Source organism: Carcharhinus amblyrhynchos, chromosome 15 (assembly GCF_965287045.1).
Source record: "Carcharhinus amblyrhynchos chromosome 15, sCarAmb.v2.hapA, whole genome shotgun sequence".
Classification (NCBI taxonomy): Eukaryota; Metazoa; Chordata; class Chondrichthyes; order Carcharhiniformes; family Carcharhinidae; genus Carcharhinus; species Carcharhinus amblyrhynchos.
The window spans coordinates 70,046,951-70,067,766 of record NC_137338.1 but is presented as its reverse complement, the minus strand read 5'-3'; positions in this window follow the sequence as shown (position 1 = coordinate 70,067,766).

The following is a 20,816-nucleotide window of genomic DNA, read 5'->3' as shown; positions in this document are numbered from 1 at the left end:
CAGGCTTGGAGGATCAAAGGGCCTGTTCCTGTGCTGTACTTTGCTCTTTGCTCTATTATAGACGAAGATGCTCTACAAAAAGATTGTTGCATCTTACACCTTTTTCAATGTGACCAGTGGCTAGCTGAAAACAAAAGCTAAATCCCACACAAATTAATTTCTCTTTTGCCTCCCCAGGTCAGACATAACATCGGCTGTGTTGAGGCTATTTCTCACTGTGGTCTACAAAGTGTGTAGCCTCACAGTAGAACCACCATATCCTAGCTATGGCTTAACTATCTTTTTTCTCAACTTGTTGAATTCAGTGAGTGGAAAGTTTCCTCTTTGTGTCAGGATCTTGGTAAAACTGCAGGTTAGTTTTAAACAGTTTTTCTTTATTGTCTGTGAACTAACATAGAAAAAGGGGATCCCGTATCCCTAACTGAACTCTATGCCCAAACAAAGAAGTTCATGCTTGCTTTCTAAGATGCTTGTATAAAACAATCCTTACCGTATCTGGGTGGTATTATTGGCCCTCTTTTCCATTCAATGATTGCATTTCCTGAAAAGAATCAGATGATTTCAAACAATGACTTTGTTCCATGTTGTTGCTTGGAGTCTGGTATGTTTCTCTGTGAACTGTATGGGTTTGTCACTACTGGTGGCCGGCACAGTGGCACAGTGGTTAGCACTGCTGCCTCACCGTACCAGGGACTCAGGTGACTGTCTGTATGGAGTTTGCACGTTTTTCCTGTATCTGCATGGGTTTCCTCGAGGTGCTCTGCTTCCTCCCACAGTCTAAAGATGTGCAAGTTAACTGGATTTGCCATGTTAAATTGTCCCTCGGTGTCAGGGGGATTTTCAGATGGGTTACAGGAATAGGGCCTGTGTGGGATTGTAGTTGGTGCATACTCCATGGGCCGAATGGCCTCCTTCTGCACTGTAGTGATTCTATGATTCTACTGAAGTGTGGTCGGTGTAATTTAACAATCCCAGTTGATGGGCCCCGCTATCTCTTCTAGCATTTATTAGAAATATTGGCGATGTTGTTCTAGTATTTCAGTTTTCATTCTGGTCCCTGGTTGTCATGGATCCAGCCCATATTAGGACCTCTAAGTCCATGAAGCTAAACATCGTCTGTGTTTTAGACAAATCAGACGTTCAATTCCACTGACTTTAATCCAGCACTGCCTACAGAGCATGAGGTGTAATAAGGGCAAAAGCTATTCTCTCTCCAATTTCACCCCTCGTGGCTGCATAGTCATTACTGCTAACATTACGGATATTACACACGTCCATTTTGTTAGTCTTCCCTGGTAAGGCACTGTCCTGAAATAATCCTTTCATAGCAAGGCATTTGCTGTGATCCATATCATAGAATCCCTACAGTGCAGAAGGAGGCCATTTGGCCCATTGAGCTTGCACCAACAACAATCCCAACCAAGCCCTATCTCCATAACTCCACCCCCCCCGCCCCCACATATTTACCCTGACACTGAGGGGCAATTTATCATGGTGAATTAACCCAATCCGCATGTCTTTGGATTTTGGGAGGAAACCAGAGTACTTGGAGGAAACCCATGCAGACATGGGGATAACATACAAACCCCATACAGATAGTCACCTGAGGCCGGAATCAAACACCAGGTCCCTGGCATTCTGAGGCAGCAGTGCTAACCACTGTGCCACCATGCTGCCTTATCTCCTCCCTTTGCTATTTTGGCATCTGTTTTGGCAAATTGGACTGTATATTGTATTGAGAGTGGTTGAGTCCATAAGAAAAAGATGGACAGAAGTGGAACTCAAAGAAGTGTGAACATCACAAGCAAAATGTAGATCATAGGGAACAAATAACTGATAGGGAATTGTTGACTTAGAGGTGGCAATCCCTGAAAAACAAATTTAGTCTTGTCTGCTCCTTGAGTTAAGTAGCTGAAGGTCACTAAACTGTTAAATACCATTGCTCGCTGTTCATTTCCCCCGCAGTGCTGTTTGTAACTTGCTGCTCCTGGGTTAACAGTCATACACAATAGAATTGAAAAGGGGCATTTGTGGAGCTATGCTGCATTGCAATGAAACTGCACTTTCACATGCAAAGACATCTTAACATTGGGCCTGAGCCACTCAGGGGCAGAAGCAGGGTGCACTCTTCACACTTAAGTTTGGAGAAATTTGGAACTCTTTCCACCAGAGGACAGTGACTGTTGTGTGGGGTGGGGTAGGATGGGTGGGGACAATGGCAGCTTTCACAGTTGAACTGGATTTTTCTTCGGTGAGGTGAGGATGGATATGGGGCAAAGGCAGTAAAATGGAGTCGGGGTGCAGGTCAGGTTTGATATAATTGAATGGTGCAGGTTTGAGGGGCAGAATGGCCTCCTCCTGTTCTTAATGTTTCAATAATCCAAAGGGACCACTGCCGAAAAACTATCACATCAGAAGTAACACATGATCTAGCAGAAACCTATACCCACTGATGTAGGACTGTCTGTTTGGGATGGCCTATTGATAAAAAGAGCTTCTCACTAATGCATCAGTCTACAAGTCGCTTGTTTGAAATGACACGAAAAAGCATTTTCTACCAAGTAATTGCGTTGACTCCATGAGATCAGAGATGAAACGCAGCCCAGCATCCTCGAAGACCTTGACAGTGTTTTGTCCACCACCATATGAAACACCAAAGTCATAAAAGTCCTTTCTGTAAAAAGACTTTTCGGAGAAAATATGCATGTTACTTTTGTTGCAAGAAGTGTCCAGTTTCTTGGTTCTCATGTGTTTAAGGTTATCACTTTTACTTTGAGGATTGAATTTGTTGACATTTAGGATAGGTAACCTCCTGGAGGGAAACGTGTAAACAAAATGAAGTTGATGGTGGGTCAAAGGGTGGCCTGTGTTTATTTATTAAGGTCGAAGGTGGAAGTAGGAAACACTGAACAATGGGTGAACCCTTTCTGGGTTTCTTGAAGGAGGTGAGATGTCTACAGTTGTCTTCAGAAGGGTTTTAAATTATTCATATAGTTTCCCAGAACAAAGGAAATGTTTGAATGTGTTTGAATATCTATATGGGATATCCTAACAATGCCTCGGGGATAAATAGCAAGGTGGTAGCTTTCTGTGTTTTGGTTTTTATCTATTTCTAGTGTCAGGGGGATTAGCAGGGTAAATATGTGGGGTTACAGAAATAGGGCCTGGGTGGGATTGTGGTTGATGCAGACTCAATGGCTTCCTTCCGCGCTGTACGGATTCTATGATTCTATTTGTCACAGAAACAGGCAGTTGGTGCCTAGAAAGAGCTTTAAGTAGCAGAGCAAGAAATCTGCCAGTGGGTATAGATTAGATGAAAGGGCTATCAGAAACCAAGGGTGCTGTCTGATTTTGGAGTCACTGAGCAAGAAAGTAACAAGGCCCTTGGTTGATCTGATGTCCACAATGACTGGGTGCTTCATGTGAATTGGAGTGTCACCCACTCAGATGCTAAAAGAAATGGCCTTATGTGATCTCATACCTCAGAGAATGGTGGGAACACTAAGGGGGAAATCAAAGTGAATTCCGGGGAGCTGTGGCACATCATGTTTGGTGTGAGGAGAAGTGATAGATCTATAAAGCTCCTGTAAAGTTTAGGAAGTCTTGGGTAGAAATGAAAGTAGAACACGGAATGGTCTATTTAGATTTGTTGGTTTTAAGTATAAATATTTTAAAAATATAACGGTATGTTAGTAGTAGTTGTATTGTTTAACCCTTGTACAGTAAAGGTTTTTATTTAAAATATAAAACATTGTGGCATGATTATTTTAGTTAAAAACTGGAGTTCAAATTTATTTTCACTGCTAGTCTCCCTCAAGATAATAACACCTTTACATTTGCATCAAACATGATAAAGATTCCAATTAGACTTATGAATGATGACACATCATCAGACTAGATCCATAATCAAGGTTGATACAATTCCAGTTTATAATGACTGGCTGCACAAAAACTTGTTTCAGTCTTATCCTGGCTTCTTGTCCAAAAATGTCAAGTCCATTCCTTTGATTAAAACTCAGTTGCCAAATTAAACAGTATTTCCGTTTCCGTACTATCAGAACTGTTCAGAGTTATAAACGCCCCTATTAAATCCTCATCTCCTCTCCTGTCAGGAAGCAACTGAAATCCCTCACCCTGGCACCATCCTAGTAAGTAAATCTGCTCTGCATTCTTTCCAAGGTTTTGCTGCCCTTCCTAAAGTTTGGTGGCCACAATTGGACACAAAACCCCACTGAGGTCTAAGGAATGATTTCTGGAGGTTTAATATCTCAAGAGTTGAGAAACATCACACATTGCATTAATATTTGTTGTAAGGTGTTGGTTATAGTTTGCGAGCTCTTATTAATGTATTTGTTATCTCAGTTTAATTCAATAGTATATATTTATTAAGTACTGGAAACTGTATACATGGGCGGCATGGTGGCACAGTGGCTAGCACTGCTGCCTCATTGCGCCAGGGACCTGGGTTCGATTCCTGGCTTGGGTCACTGTGTGGGGTTTGCACGCTTTCCTCGTGTCTGTGTGGGTTTCCTCCAGGTGCTCTGGTTTCCTCCCACAGTCCAAGGATGTGTGGCTTAGGTGTATTGGTCATGCTAAATTGCCCCTTAGTATCAGGGGGACTAGCTAGAGGTTATGGGGATAGGGGCTGGGTGGGATTGCGGTTGGTGCAGACTTGATGAGCTGAATGGCCTCCTTCTGCATTGTAGGATTCCCTGATTCAGCTGCATTAAGGAACTTCATTTCTGCTTTCAGCTTCCAAACCTTTCTTTGAAGGTTTGTTCTGGTGGTTTCCTTCTTGAGCTTTTTTTTCCAGATTAGAAATTTCCTTCAGTTTTCAAAGATTTTAATTTTCTTCTCTGCGTTTTGAGTTGTTCCATTTGCTGCCACCACACTGTAAAGTGTTGGATGTAGTCCAGTTGATCATAAAACTCCCACAGTGCAGAAAGAGGCCATTCGGCCCATTAGGTCAGGTCTGACTCTCTGAAAAAGCATCCCACCTCGGCAATATTCCATAACTCCACTTATTTACCCCACTAATCCCCTAACTTACACATCTTTGGACACTCAGGGACAATTTATCATGGCCAATCTACCTAACCTGCTTTGGAGCGTGGGAGGAAACTGCAGCACCCAGAGGAAACTCATACAGTCATGGGGAGAATGTGCAAACTCCACACGGATGGTGATCCGAGGCTGGAATTAAACCCAGCTCCCTAACGCTGTGAGGCAGCAGAGCTAACCACTGTGTCGCCACAACGACACTTGTAGTCTAAGGTAGTTCAACAGTAAGTATTTAACTGCTAGAGACTATACACATGGGTACAGCAAAGGTCCAAGCTGGAGCTGTCTCTATGCTTGCTTCAGCTCAGTCCAACACTACATTTAGCCCTGGGTGCTAGTCATATGTTTTCTTACATCATTGTGCAGGCTGTAACCAGTCCCGCATTGAACCTTCATTTGCCAGACCATTATATTACACTATTTGGATGTAAGCGTGTTCCACGGGATATTCTGGCAAAGTAAGATCATTGACCCTTGGCCAGGAAAATCTGAGATTCCTCGTGACAGGATATAAAGGGTTAGGAGGGGTGCAACAGACTGATGTTGTTGTACTCTCTGCTCCTATTTATAAAATCTAAGATCTTTGTGCTATCTGTCCAGCGACCTTCAATTATTTCTACACATATATCCCCAGGTTCTTCTTCTCAATCAAATTTCAAATTGTAACTTTTTGTTTTTGTTACATCCCTTAGTTCTGCCAATCAAAATATAAAAATGAGAAGAATAGAGATTTGCTTTAATATAACACATTGCATGACTATCAGAAATCTCAAGGCACCATGCAGCCAATGAAATGTTCCTTTAAAGTGCCATCATTGTTGTTATGGAGGGAAAGTGGCAGCCAACTGATGCACAGCAGGTTCCCACAAACAACAATCTGATAATAGCCAGATAATCTGCCTTTTTGTGGCATTTATTGAGGGACAAATATTAGCCAGGAAACAGGGGACCTCCTGTGCTCTTCTTCAAGATAGTATATTCCTCTGCGCTTCCAAAGAGGTGGCACCCCACGCTTCACAATACGCAGCACCTCGTGCTTCACAATACACAGCACCTCGAGCTTCACAATACACAGGACCTCGTGCTTCACAATACGCAGCACCTCGTGCTTCACAATACACAGCACCTCGTGCTTCACAAAACACAGGACCTCGTGCTTCACAATACACAGCACCTCGTGCTTCACAATACGCAGCACCTCGTGCTTCACAATACGCAGCACCTCGTGCTTCACAATACACAGCACCTCGAGCTTCACAATACACAGCACCTCGTGCTTCACAATACACAGCACCTCGAGCTTCACAATACACAGCACCTCGTGCTTCACAATACACAGCACCTCGAGCTTCACAATACACAGCACCTCGAGCTTCACAATACACAGCACCTCGTGCTTCACAATACGCAGCACCTCGTGCTTCACAAAACACAGGACCTTGAGCTTCACAATACACAGCACCTCGTGCTTCACAATACACAGCACCTCGAGCTTCACAATACACAGCACCTCGTGCTTCACAATACACAGCACCTCGTGCTTCACAATACACAGCACCTCGTGCTTCACAATACACAGCACCTCGTGCTTCACAATACGCAGCACCTCGTGCTTCACAATACACAGCACCTCGTGCTTCACAATACACAGCACCTCGAGCTTCACAATACACAGCACCTCGTGCTTCACAATACACAGCACCTCGAGCTTCACAATACACAGCACCTCGTGCTTCACAATACACAGCACCTCGAGCTTCACAATACACAGCACCTCGAGCTTCACAATACACAGCACCTCGTGCTTCACAATACGCAGCACCTCGTGCTTCACAAAACACAGGACCTTGAGCTTCACAATACACAGCACCTCGTGCTTCACAATACGCAGCACCTCGTGCTTCACAAAACACAGGACCTTGAGCTTCACAATGCGCAGCACCTCGTGCTTCACAATACACAGCACCTCGTGCTTCACAATACACAGCACCTCGTGCTTCACAATACACAGCACCTCGTGCTTCACAAAACACAGGACCTCAAGCTTCACAATACACAGCACCTCGTGCTTCACAAAACACAGGACCTCGAGCTTCACAATGCGCAGCACCTTGTGCTTCACAAAATGCAGCACCTCGTGCTTCACAAAACACAGGACCTCGTGCTTCACAAAACACAGGACCTCGAGCTTCACAATACACAGCACCTTGTGCTTCACAAAATGCAGCACCTCATTCTTCATAAAATGCACCACCCTCCGCTTCACAAAATGCAGCACCTTCCGCTCCACAAAACGCAGCGCCCCGCGCTTCACCAAACACAGCACTCTACGCTTCTCTGCATTAAGTTTTTTAACGGTTTTCCAATAAACCGCCGATCAGTATGCATGGCCTTGACAGTGACATAATGTCCACGAGAAATCAACCTGTAGGAAGGCACAACAGAGTAACTGTACAATCGACCCACTGGAGTTTACTCGCAGACATATCCTTCCACAGAAACTGATCATTTCAAGTTGTATAAAAACCTCAGTTCAATCTTACTTCAACTATTTCATTCAACACTTGCTATTTATTCTTGGTGTCCACATGTTACAAATTACTGGAATAAAATGGTTGCATTTGTGTATTTATCTACAGTTTCCACTTAATACATGCAGCTTCTGTAGAGTGGAAAGTCCAAATGTATTATGGTTGGTTCTCAGCTATTGTACAGTTAAGAAGCTGTTCAAACATCTGAGTGGTTAGAGATAAAAGTACCAAATGAGTCTCTCACCTTCTGAAGTGTATTTATGTCCTTACTGGGTCCACAAAGCTGACTGTCCACAGCTTGGACAAAGACATCGGAAACACTCTCAGAGAAAACTGTCAGCAGTAGATTGTGTTCGTCGTTATCTGTGTACAAGGCAGGTTGTATCTGAAACTGTGAACAACAATCAAATCTTCAGCCTCAACATATTGTACAGAATACAACTAAATGGCAGGAATCAGCAGCAACGTTGGTCACACACTCTGTCCAATGTGAATCACACTGAGCTCAACGGAGATTAAAATGGGGTAGTGGAGAGTAAACCAATGTGGTACCCAATCCACCTCTTACAATTGTTCCCTACCCCAGGCCACCCCACCATCACACAGGAGCTCAGCTTTATAAAATCAAAAGGAAAGACGTGCATTTCTCTAGCAGCCATTCACAACCTCATGAATACCCTGTACAGCTGAGGAAGTTTACTCCTTGTTGCAATGCAAGGAGCAGCACAGCCAATTTATGCACAGCAAGCTCCCACAACACACAGCAATGTTATCATAGACAGGTAACCAACAGCCTGTCCTGCTCCCTCCATGCTGATACATTAGCTAAGAAAGCCCACCAATGCTTCTACTTTCTCTGAAGGCTAAAAAAATTTGGCATGCCCTCTACGACTCTCACCAACTTTTATAGATGCATCTTAGAAAGCATCCTTTCCCGACATACCACAGCTTGGTATGGCTCCTGCTCTGCCCAAGACCGCAACAAAACTATAAAGGGTTACAAACAAAGCCTCGTCCAATCACGCAAACCAGCCTCCCATCCATTGACTCTGTCTACAATTCCACGGAAAAGCAGCCAGCATAATTAAAGACCCCATGCACCCTGGACATTTCTCTCTTCCACTTTCTTCCACTGGGAAAAAGATACAAAAGTCTGAGGTCACGTATCAACCAACTCAAGAACAGTTTCTTCTCTGCTGCCACCAGACTTTTGAGTGGACCTACCAAGTATTAAGTTGATCTTTTTCTACATCCTAGCTATGAATGTAACATTGTATTGTGCATCCTCTCCTTTCCTTTCCCTTCCCATGCTTTGTCTGTTTAGCACACAAAAAAAACAATACTTTCCTATGTATGTGACAATAATAAATCAAATCAAAGGTACTCTGTTTTGGTGATTGGTTGGAGGATGAATATTGGCCAGTGCAATGGGAGATCTAATGCTGCTGTTCCTCCAGATAATGCAGTTGGATCTTTGAACATCACCTGAGAGGATAGAGAGAACTGCAGCTTAACAGAGCAGAAATCACAGGAAATGGGGGTACTTTATCCTAACTCAGCCAACAGGAACCAGGATGACTGCTGGTTTTGCACCTCAAACCGATATAACTCCCCATTGCTCAAAGAAAGAGCAATTGTCCCCTGCCTTAAAACACCTATCGATTCTTGACAGTGATTACAAATTTTAACACTTTCCACGCCTCCTGATAAGAATCACCAAACACAGAAACGTCACAAACCTTCAAACTGCAGGAGTCCTCCACCTCCACACGTAACGAGTCTGAGACAATGTTTTTGTCACCCTTAATATTTGTAAAGTAATAGGCAACAATGCGGAAATAAGGCACCATATCCTTTGTGATCGTGATTGGAAATGAAGTGTTGTCAGACCTCCTAATTCTCTCAAAATGCAGCAATTTTCCCTTGTTGAGCACCTGGAAGATTAAATATTTGTGACTTTGGTAAACTGTCGCAAAGCAAATCCATTTTCCAAATGAGATAGTATGAGATAGGAACATTTGTATTGGGATGCCTCAGAGATCAGGCTTTGCACCTCATCTGTTTACAATCTATATAAATGATCTGTAAGCAGAAACAGAGTGTAACACATCAAAATTTGTGGATGGTACTAAAGTTGGTGGGAAAGCAGGCAGAACAGAGGAGATAAAGATTTTACAGACGGTTAGGCTACGAGAATGGGCCAAAATTTGGCAGATGGAGTTTAATGTGGATATGTGTGAGGTTATCCATTTTGGCCAAAAAATAGAAAGGCAAGTTATTACCAAAATGGAAAGCCACTTCAAACTGCATCGTAAAAGTAGAGAAGTGTTGTTGCAATTGTACAGGGTGTTCCTCTGAGACCACAAGCAGCCTCGCTCATCCCAAAACTGGAAAATTCCACACAAAATCAATGGGCATTTCCATTGTCTGCCCTTCAATCACTCCGATTCCATGGCGGTAAGACTCCAGCCCATATCTGCAGTGTTATGTCCAGTTTTGGTCTCTTTATTTGAGGAAGGATGTGGTGGCGTGGGAGGCAGTTCAGAGGAGGTTCACCAGATTGATCCCAGGGATGAAAGGGTTCATGCATGAGGAGGGATTAAACAGTTTGGGTTTATACTTGCTGGAGTTCGGAAGGATGAGAGGGGACCTGGTCAAGGTATGTAACATACTAAAAGGGATTGATAAGGTAAGTGTGGACCAGTTTCCTCTTATGGGGCAATCTAGAACAAGACGTCACAGGTTGAGAGGTGGTAGGTTTAGCACTGAGATGAGGAGAAACCACTTTGTGGAGAGACAGGTGAATTTTTGAAATTTGCTGTCCCATAACTAGGTGGAGTCTGAATCATTAAATTGTTTTGATGAAGGATGTAGATATTTTTCTGATTTTTTTTTAAAGAATGGGTCAAAGGGATATGGAGAGCAGGTGGGGAGGTGGATTTGAGAGTAGGAAGAGATCAGCCATGATCTAATTGAATGGCGGAGCAGGTTTGAAGGGCTTCATTGCCTACTTCTGCTTCTAATTCTGATATTCCAATGAGCAAGAGTAGGCCACTCGGCCCCTCAAGCCTGCTCTGCCATCTAAAAGATCATGGCTGACCTATTTGTGTTTTGAATTCCACATTCCCCATCTGCTCCCGATAAGGAATCTTTAATTCCCTTGCCCATTAAGAATCCAACTCCCTCTGCCTTAAAAATATTCAGAGACCTCCCGCCCCATCCGCCCCCACACCTTCACCACCTTCTGAGACGGAGGGTTGCAAAGTCTCAACCCTCAGAGAAAACAATACTCCTCGTCTCTGTCCTAAAAGGGCGAGCCCTAATTTTAAAACGGCGTCCCGTAATTCCGCACTCGCCCACTGAAGGAAACATCCTTTCCACATCCACCTTGTGAAGGCTGTTCAGGATCTTCCAAACTTCAAATCAAGTGATCTCTCGCTCTTCTAAATTCCAGTGGAAATGACAAAGTTTGCCCCAGCATCACTTTACAGAGAATGCATTTGTTTTTTAAATTTGACTCATTGGGCGACTTTTCTATGCAATTTTTGGTTTCTTTTTGACTGAGTTTTCATCCTAGATTGAATCCATCAATCACATAAAAGAGAAAACTAAATCTTGTTGAATCATATCCAGATGAATCATCAATCAAATAAATTCCTTCCAGTAGAGCTTTTCAGAACCAATTGTGAACATACAAATTAGGAGCAGGATTAGGCAACTCAACCCTGGAGCCTGCTTCACCATTCAGTTAGATCATGGTTGATCTTTACACAAAAGGGTTGTGAATCTATGGAATTCCCTCCCCAGTGAAGCAGTTGAGGCTACCTCATTGAATGTTTTTAAGGCTGAGATAGAGACATTGCTGAACATTAAGGGTTATAGTGAGCAGGCGGGTAAGTGGAGCTGAATCCATGAAAAGATCAGCCATGATCTTATTGAATGGCGGAGCAGGCTCGAGGGGCCAAATGGCCTATTCCTACTCCTAGTTCTTATTTCTTCTGTTGATGTGATTGCGGCCTCAACTCCACTTTCCTGCCTGCCCCCAATAGCGTTTGGCTTCTTTAATAAGTGTGTGTTCTATCTATCCTCTGATGGTCCTCATCACTATCCGCAAATCTACCAACCTTTGTCCACAAACTTACTAATCAAACCAGTTACATTTTCCTCCAAATCATTTATCAAGGGCATTTGCAGTGGGTGATAAATGCTGCCTTCACTAATGGCGCGCTTATCCTGTGAATGACTTAAAGCATTGAAAGAAAGGGTAATGGTCTGTATAAAGTGGGCATGGCCACTGAAACACATAATACTGCGTGCAATTGCCTGGTCTCCAGAGACCAATCAGTGCAGCATAGCAATGCTTTTTGGTCTAGATTCACATTTGAACAGAGGGAGATTAAGGTCAATTAACTTACCATATAGTAATAGTAGTGGACATTGCTTATATCTAACTGATTGAAAGCTGATAATGTCACAGATACGATATCTCCAGGGTATAGCAGAACATTTGGCACCTCTATATTTAGATAGGGCTTGTTCTTATCAGGGCATTCAACTACCATCTCACTGCTTTCTTCAGTCTGATCAGTTTTATTTCCAGTAGTAGCCTGGGGAGGTAAAATAGGAAGGTAAATAGAACATAATTGTGTACATGTGCCTGATTTTCCACACCCTGCCAATGATTGCACTCGACTCCTTTAACTCATGTTATGAACAAGGTGGGAGAGGTTCAATACCACAGTCCACCAGGGTCAAGAGATTTCCAGCTTGTTTTTTGTTCCTGTCTAATTATCTTTAAGTATAATATGGTGTGTTTTCTCTCCCCAGGGGCAGTAATCAGAGTCCTGTATTAACACTTTAACGGTGGGGTTTTCTCACATTTTTGCAGCGTTATAGCAGGCGGGAAACATGGATTGCCAGCCATAGGCCCCAACTGCATCTTCCTTCACCATATCCCAAGGAGCGGCTCCCACAATGCTGCGCTGGCAGGGCAGGCTCCCAATGCCCTGCTCTCCAATCCACCACCCCTGGACTGCCCCCTGGTCTTCTCCACAGATAGGGGGCAGTGTCCCAGGCATGTTCTTCATCCCATTTGAACCGAACACCTGAACTCCTCTGGTGGGTTCTGCTTTTGGGAGACTTGTTGCCATTCACGCCAAATGGATAATCTACCCTACTCAACAGGGGCTCGCTATATTGGGCAGCACGGTGGCACAGTGGTTAGCTCTGCTGTCTCACAGCGCCAGTGATGCCATGGGAATCCTGGCGTTCATAGAATCATAAGGAGTACAAAATCAAGGGTAGGAGTCTTAGCAGTGTTCAGGAGCAAAAGGACCTTGGGGTCCGGGTCCATAGGACTCTTAAATCAGCCTTACAGGTGGAGGATGTGGTCAAGAAGGTGTATGGTGTGCTAGCCTCCATTAATCGAGGGATTGAGTTTAGGAGTCGGGAGGTAATGCTGCAACTTTATAAGACCCTTGTCAGACCCCACTTGGAGTACTGTGTGCAGTTCTGGTCGCCTCACTACAGGAAGGATGTGGAAGCTATTGAAAGGGTGCAGCGGAGATTTACAAGGATGTTGCCTGGACTGGGAGGCATGCCTTATGAAGATAGGTTGAGGGAGCTAGTTCTCTTCTCCCTGGAGAGACGAAGATTGAGAGGCGACCTGATAGAGGTTTATAAAATGTTGAGAGGGATAGATAGGGTGGATTCTCGGAGGCTATTTCCCAGGGCTGAAATGGTCGCTACGAGAGGACACAGCTTTAAGGTGCTGGGGAGCAGGTACAGAGGAGATGTCAGGGGTAAGATTTTCACTCAGAGGGTGGTGAGTGAGTGGAATCGGCTGCCATCGGTGGTGGTAGAGGCAAACTCACTGGAGTCTTTTAAGAGGCTTCTGGATGAGTATATGGGATTTAATGGGATTGAGAGTTATAGATAGGCCTGGTAGGTATGGATATGATCGGCGCAACTTGTGGGCCGAAGGGCCTGTTTGTGCTGTGGTGTTCTATGTTCTATAAAAGCCCTACAGAAGGAGGCCATTCGGCCCATCAAGTCTGCACCAATAACAATTCCACCTAGGCCCGATCCCCAGAACCCCACATTATTACTCCACTATCCCCTCTAACTTACGCATCCCGGGACACTAAAGGACAATTCAGCATGGATCACTGTCTGTGTGGAGTTTGCACATTCTCCCAGTGTTTGTGTGGGTTTCCTCTGGGTGCTCCTGCTTCCTCCTAGTCTCCCGTTTCTTCCCACAGTCCAAAGATGTGGTGCGTTAAGTGCATTAGCCATGCTGTATTGCCCTTTAGTGTCCCGGGATGCAGAGGTTAAAGGGATTGGTGGAGTAAATATGTGGGGTTCCAGGGATAGGGCCTAGGTGGAATTATCATGCAGACGCAATGGGCCGAATGGCCTCCTCCTGCACTGTAGGGTTTTTATGATTCTATGAACACCAGGATTTCCGTTGCATCACTGGTGTGGGGCAGGGATAGTCAGAACGGGAAATTCTGCTGACGTAAATCACATTTTGGGACTCCCACGGAACATCACTATTCTACCAATGTTGTTTAGTGAGCACAGGGAACAGTAAAATATCTTTGAAAATATATTCTCACCTTAATATATATTTTACTTGTGTTTTCAGGAACTATGAAGGAGAAACTCAGTTCGCCAATACTGTCAGTAAATTCTTCCACTGAAATGTTTATGTATTTATCCTCCGAGGTCACTGTAATTTTGATCGGAGCTTCAGCGACAGGTGAACCATCCAGATAGGTTATCGATGTCTGGAAAACAGAGTGGGGACAAAGCATCCTTCCTCACATTGGATACAAGGTTATGGGGTAGAAATTAGCCCGGAATGGTCGTGTTAAACTGGCGATACTGCATCAGCCTTTATTTAAACCAAAATTTCTGGCAGTGAAAGAGATGATATCGCTGCTTTGAAGAAATGCAGAAGGGAATCTGACAAATCTCTGTCCTTCCACCAACAACACTGAAGCCGAGTCCCTGATCATTATCACACTGCCGTTTGTGGGATCTTGCTGTGTACAAATTGGCTGGGCATATCTTATTCTGATAGGATTGTAATACAGCCTGGTGTGGCTTGGTGTGAGTGAAGAAACTGAATGGCCTGTTGCAAAAGGTAAACTCATCAATCAGGGCTCGAGCTCCATCAGTTTCAGAAACACCAATGCCCTGGTTCTACATTTGCAACAGGGATCTCTGTATCAGCAACTGATAAGCCCAAGTCCACTGCAGGAGACAACAGTTGGTCCTCTGTACCAGGCCCAACTCCCTTCCTCAAATGATTCACGTGATGACCTTGTACTTCTACAATTTAGGAGATCAGACCCTTTCTTTCCATAATTTTACTAGCCACCCGTGTCAGTCCTCCTGAAAAGTTCCTGGCCAGGAATAGATTAATTTGGAAAACTCTATCCTTTTTCCTCGAGTCATGGTTTTCCTTCTGGGAGGCTTATCTAGCCTCCACCCTTCCCACCAAATCTGGGAATATTAAATCCAAACGGGCATCCCTTTCTCTGGTCGTGTTTGGCGTGGTATTTTATGACAACAAGAAACTTGCTAAACGGAAAGGTCGTGGCCTATGGACTCGTTTTTGATTTGAATGTTTGTACAGCTCGTTCTCCTAACCCATTGGGAGCTGGACGGTAAGGTGCTGAGTGTACATGGTGGATTCCATTTGAATCAACAGATTTCTGAAATTCCTTCACTGTCAGTGTTGTGCCGTTGTCTGATACATGGTTGGAAAAACCTGCCTCAACATGTCAATCGTGACAATGACCGTTGTAGACTTCATCAATTGGACATCCAAACACTTAGAATGCACATCAGCCAAGATGAGAAACATATGTCCTATGAACAGTCATGCACAGTCTGTATGTATTCTTTCCCATGGCCTACCTGCCCATCACAAAGATGCATATTCACCAGTGGCAGCAATGCCTGTTGGGTTTCACACCTTGGGCACTAGCTGACCATTCCTTCCATTTCTTTATCGATACCTGGCCATCAAACATAACTTTCAAACATGTACTTTCATCCTGCTTTGTCCTGGATGTGCAATTTCTGTAATGAAGGCCTTCGATTCTGTCAGCTGTGAAGGATAGTGTTTTTTTTTAAGTTTATTTATTAGTTTTATTCCTGTCGTGGGGCATGGCCATCGCTGGCTGGCCAGTATTTAATGCCCTTCCCTAGTGCCCTTGGAGGGCAGTTGAGAGTCAACCACATTGCTGTGACTCTGGAGTCACATGTTGGCCAGATCAGGATGGCAGATTTCCTTTCCTAAAGGACATTAGTGAACCAGATCCAACAATTGACAAAGGTTTCATCGTCATCAGTAGACTTTTAATTCCAGATATTTTTATTGAATTCCACCATTTGCTGTGGCAGGATTCGAACCCGGGTCCACAGAATATTAGCTGAGTTTCTGGATTAATAGTTTAGTAACAATATCACTAGGCCATTACACCTAACCAGGATACCTTTGTGAAGCATGGGAGGAAACCAGAGCACCCAGAGGAAATAAATGCAGACATAGGGAGAACGTGCAGACTCACACAGATGGCCACCCAAGCCGAGACTTGAACCCAGGTCCCTGGCACTGTGAGGCAGCTGTGCTAACCACTGTGCCACCATGCTACCCTGTGGAACATCTCCTTAAATTCGACTTCCTACAAATTCATCTCCATTCTCCGCCTGCTCCACTTTGGCATGCAAGCTGCGATCCTCACCAACAGACCCAACACAAGTGCAAACTGGTCAAACATCATCGCATCAACACTTTCATCTATCTTCCTCACGGCAACACTCCACCCCATCACCTAGAAGCTCCATGTTGGAATGGAGCCAACCTGTCAGACAAGCAGGAAATTGTTGAACTTGTGACAGCTCCAGGCCAGCACCAAGACTATTTCCATCTTCTGTTATCGAACTGCAGTATGCAGGCATGCCTGTGTATGCATACATGCCTGTGTGCCCGGACGTTCCTGTGTATGCAGATGTGCCTGTGTGTGCAGATGTTCCTGTGTACGCATATGTTCCTGTGTACGCAGATTTGCCTGTGTACGCAGATGTGCCTGTGTGCCCGCATTGCCTGTGTGCGCACACTCAGAGGCCATCATTGATGCATTCACAGGGCATATGAGAAAATGGGCCTGAGACTAAACACTCAGGGAACAAAGATTCTCTATCAGTCCACACAAAGCTGCCCCTTGACCATCAAGATACTCAGCGAGCCCCTAAACAATGTGGATCATTTCCCATACCCTGGGAGCCTCCTGTCGGCACAGGCAGAAATGGGAGGCACAGTGGGTTACCACTGTTGAAGGTTGAGCTGTAATCAATAAATAGCAGTCTGATATAAGTGTCCCTGTTGTCTAGGTGTTCCACGGTTGAATGCAGGGCCAGGGAAATGGCATCTGGTGTGGACCTTTTGCGGCAGTAGGCAAATTGTAGTGAATCCAGGTAGTCCGGGAGGCTGGAATTGATTTGTGCCATGACTAACCTTTCGAAACACTTCACAATGATGGACGTTAGAGCCACCAGCCAATAGTCATTATTGGTCTTTCTTAGGTACCAGGATGATGGTAGTCTTCTTGAAGCAGGGAGAGACCTCAGATTGTTGTAACGTCTAGGCTGACATACCTAGGCTGTGTTATGGCTTTAACTTCATCCCCCAAAGAATGAAAGCCTTTAGCGTCTGCCCTGAAACGCAGGGATGTAACTTCATCTACTTGGAAAGTGCATTTCTTTCATTTCAAATGGATACCCACTAAATCTTATCAAAACCTCCTCTTATGTTGACCTGTGTTCCTCAAGAGAGGCTCCTGTAAGCAGGACAGCATCCAGATACACCACTATGTTAGGGATGCCCTGTAATAAACTTTCCATTGTATGCTGGAATATGGCACAAGCCGATGAGAGTCCCAAAGGGAAACGTCTATAATGGGATAGCTCCTTGTGGGTACTAATAGTAACCAACATTGGAGAATCCTCATCTAACTCCAGGACAGGTGTAACATCGCCTGTCTGATATCACCATTTGTGTCCAATTCCCTTTTTTCTCCTATGAATTCATACATACCAGAATCCGAAAAGGAGCTCCAGGTACAAAGAAGTGTTTTGTCTTTGTCAGGTTAATGGTAGTATTTAGGATCTCATTCTTTTCCTTTTCTTCCCTGTAAGCTACAAAGGGGGCACAAAGAAAAAAGTTCCATTTGTTGATTAATTGCAACAGGAAGTACGACCATTGGACTTTTCCCATCATTTCCTGATACGTACAGCTCTGCCTGGCACAGTCAGTGGGCACGAGTCCTGTGCGACCTGCCTCAGCACGACAATGTAAGCATCCGGCGGAAAAGTGGCAAGGGGGAAAGCAATTCTCCAACTGGATAGTTGAAAGTTGAGAAGTAAGAAAGCTATGTTCGACTTTCAACAAGCCTTCATTTCTGGGCAGCATAGGATATAGAGGAGATTTACAAAGCTGATACCAGAAATACGGGCGGCATAGTGGCATAATGGTTAGCACTGCTGCCTCACAGCGCCAGGGACCCAGGTTCAATTCCGGCATCGGATCACTGTCTGTGTAGAGTTTGCACATTCTCTCTGTGTCTGCGTGGGTTTCCTCCGGGTGCTCCAGTTTCCTCCCACGTTCCAAAGATGTACAGGTTAGGTTGATTGGTCACGCTAAATTGCCCCTTAGTGTCCCAGGATAGAAATCATAGAAACCCTACAGTAGCGAAAGAGGCCATTCAGCCCATCGAGTCTGCACCGACCACAATCCCATCTCGGCCCTACCCCCATATCCCTACATATTTACCCACTAACCTCTTTAACCTATGCATCTCAGGACACTAAGGGCAATTTTAGCACGGCCAATCAACCTAACCCGCACATCTTTGGACTGTGGGAGGAAACCGGAGCACCCAGAGGAAACCCACGCAGACACGAGGAGAATGCGCAAACTCCACACAGACAATGACCCAAGCCGGGAATCAAACTCAGGTTCCTGGAGCTGTGAAGCAGCAGTTTAGGTGTAGTTTAGGGGGGTTAGCAGGGTAAATATATGGGAATAGGGGCTGGATGGGATTGCTGTTGAGGCAGGCTCAATGGGCCAAATGGCTTCCTTCTGCACTGTAGGGATTCTATGTGGGCATACATATCAGAAAGGATTGACAGGCTGGATCTGTTTCTCTTGAAAAAAGTAGGTTGAGGTGACATAATAGAGGTGTTAAAAAAATCTGAAAGATTTTGACAGAGTGGATGCAGAGAAAACATTTCCTCTTGTAGGCAAGAGTGTAACTAAATGCCATCAATTTAAGATAGTCACTGAGAAATCAAATAGGGAATTCAGGAGAAATTCTTTACCCAGAGTGTGGTGAGAATGTGGAACAGGCCACCACAGTGAATGATTGAAGAGAGTAACATAGAAACAGTGAGGGGAAAGCAGACAAACAAATGTGGATGAAGGGAAATGAAGGGTTACAATGATAGGCCGGAATCTTACCACCATTCACACCAGTGGGATTTTCAAAGATCAAAGAAAATTACAGCACAGAAAAAGGCCCTCCGGCCCTCCAAGCCTGCACCGGCCATGCTGCTCGACTTAACTAAAACCTCCTACCCTTCCAGGGACCATATCCCTCTATTCCCACCCCACGAATGTATTTGCCAAGATGCCCCTTAAAAGTCACTATCTGCTTCCACTACTTCCCCCGGCAGCAAGTTCCAGGCACCCACACCCTCTGTGTAAAAAACTTGCCTCGTACATCTCCTTTAAATTTTACCCCTCGCATCTTAAACCTATGCCCCCTAGTAATTGATTCTTCCACCCTGCGAAAAAGCTTCTGAGTATCCACTCTGTCCACGCCCATCATAATTTTGTAGACTTTTATCAGGTCACCCCTCAATGTCTGTCTTTCCAGTGAGAACAAATCAAGTTTCTCCAACCTCTCCTCATAACTAATGCCCTCCATACCAGGCAACATCCTGGTAAATCTTTTCTGTACCCTCTCCAAAGCCTCCACATCCTTCTGATAGTGTGGAGACCAGAATTGAACACTATATTCCAAGAGCAGCCTAACTAAAGGTCTATAAAGCTGCAACATGACTTGCCAATTTTTAAACTCAATACCCCGATCGTTGATGGGAAACATGCCATTTGCCTTCGTGACTATCTTCTCCACCTGTGTAGACACTTTCAGTGACCTGTGTATCTGTACACCCAGATCCCTCTGTCCATCACTACTCTTAAGGGTTCTACCATTTCGTCTCTGTATTAGATCTTCCAAAATGCATCACCTCACACTTGTCCAGATTAAATTCCCTCTGCCATCTCTTCGCCCAAGTCTCCAACCGATCTACATCCTGTTGTATCCACTGATGGTCCTCAGCACTATCTGCAAATCCACCAATCTTTGTGTCATCTACAAACTTACTAATCAAACCAGTTACATTTTCCTCCAAATCATTTATATATATTACAAACAGTAAAGATCCCAGCAGTGGTCCTGAAGAATGCCACTTGTCACAGCCCTCCATTCAAAAACTTACCCTTCTACTGTTACCATCTGTCTTCTATGATCGTTCTGTATCCACCTTGCCAGCTAACCTCTGATCCCAAGTGACTTCACCTTCTGCGCCAGTCTGCCATGAGGGATCTTGTCAAAGGCCTTACTGGAATCCACGTAAACAACATCCACTGTCCCAACCTCATCAATCATCTTTGTCACTTCCTTGAAAAACTCAATCAAGTTAGTGAGTCACAACTTCCCCTTCACAAAACCATGTTGCCTCTCACTATACATCCACTTATCTCCCAGTGGGAGTAAATTCTGTCTTGAAGAATCCTTTCCAATTATTTCCCTACCACTGATGTTAGGCTCATTGTAATTATCTGGATTATTCTTGCTACCCTTCTTAAACAAAGGAACAACTTTGGCCAATCCTCTGGGACTTCCCCTGTAGCCAGTGAGGATACAAAGATTTCTCTCAAGGGCCCAGCAATTTCCTCCCTTGCCTCTCTCAGTTTTCTGGGCTATATCCCATCCAGCCCTGGGGACTTGTCCAGCATAATGTTTCTCAAGAATGCCAATACCTCCTCTTTTTTGATCTCAACATGACTCAAATTATCTACATATCCTTTCCCAGACTCATCATCCACCAAGCCCTTCTCTATGGTGAATACTGACACAAAGTACT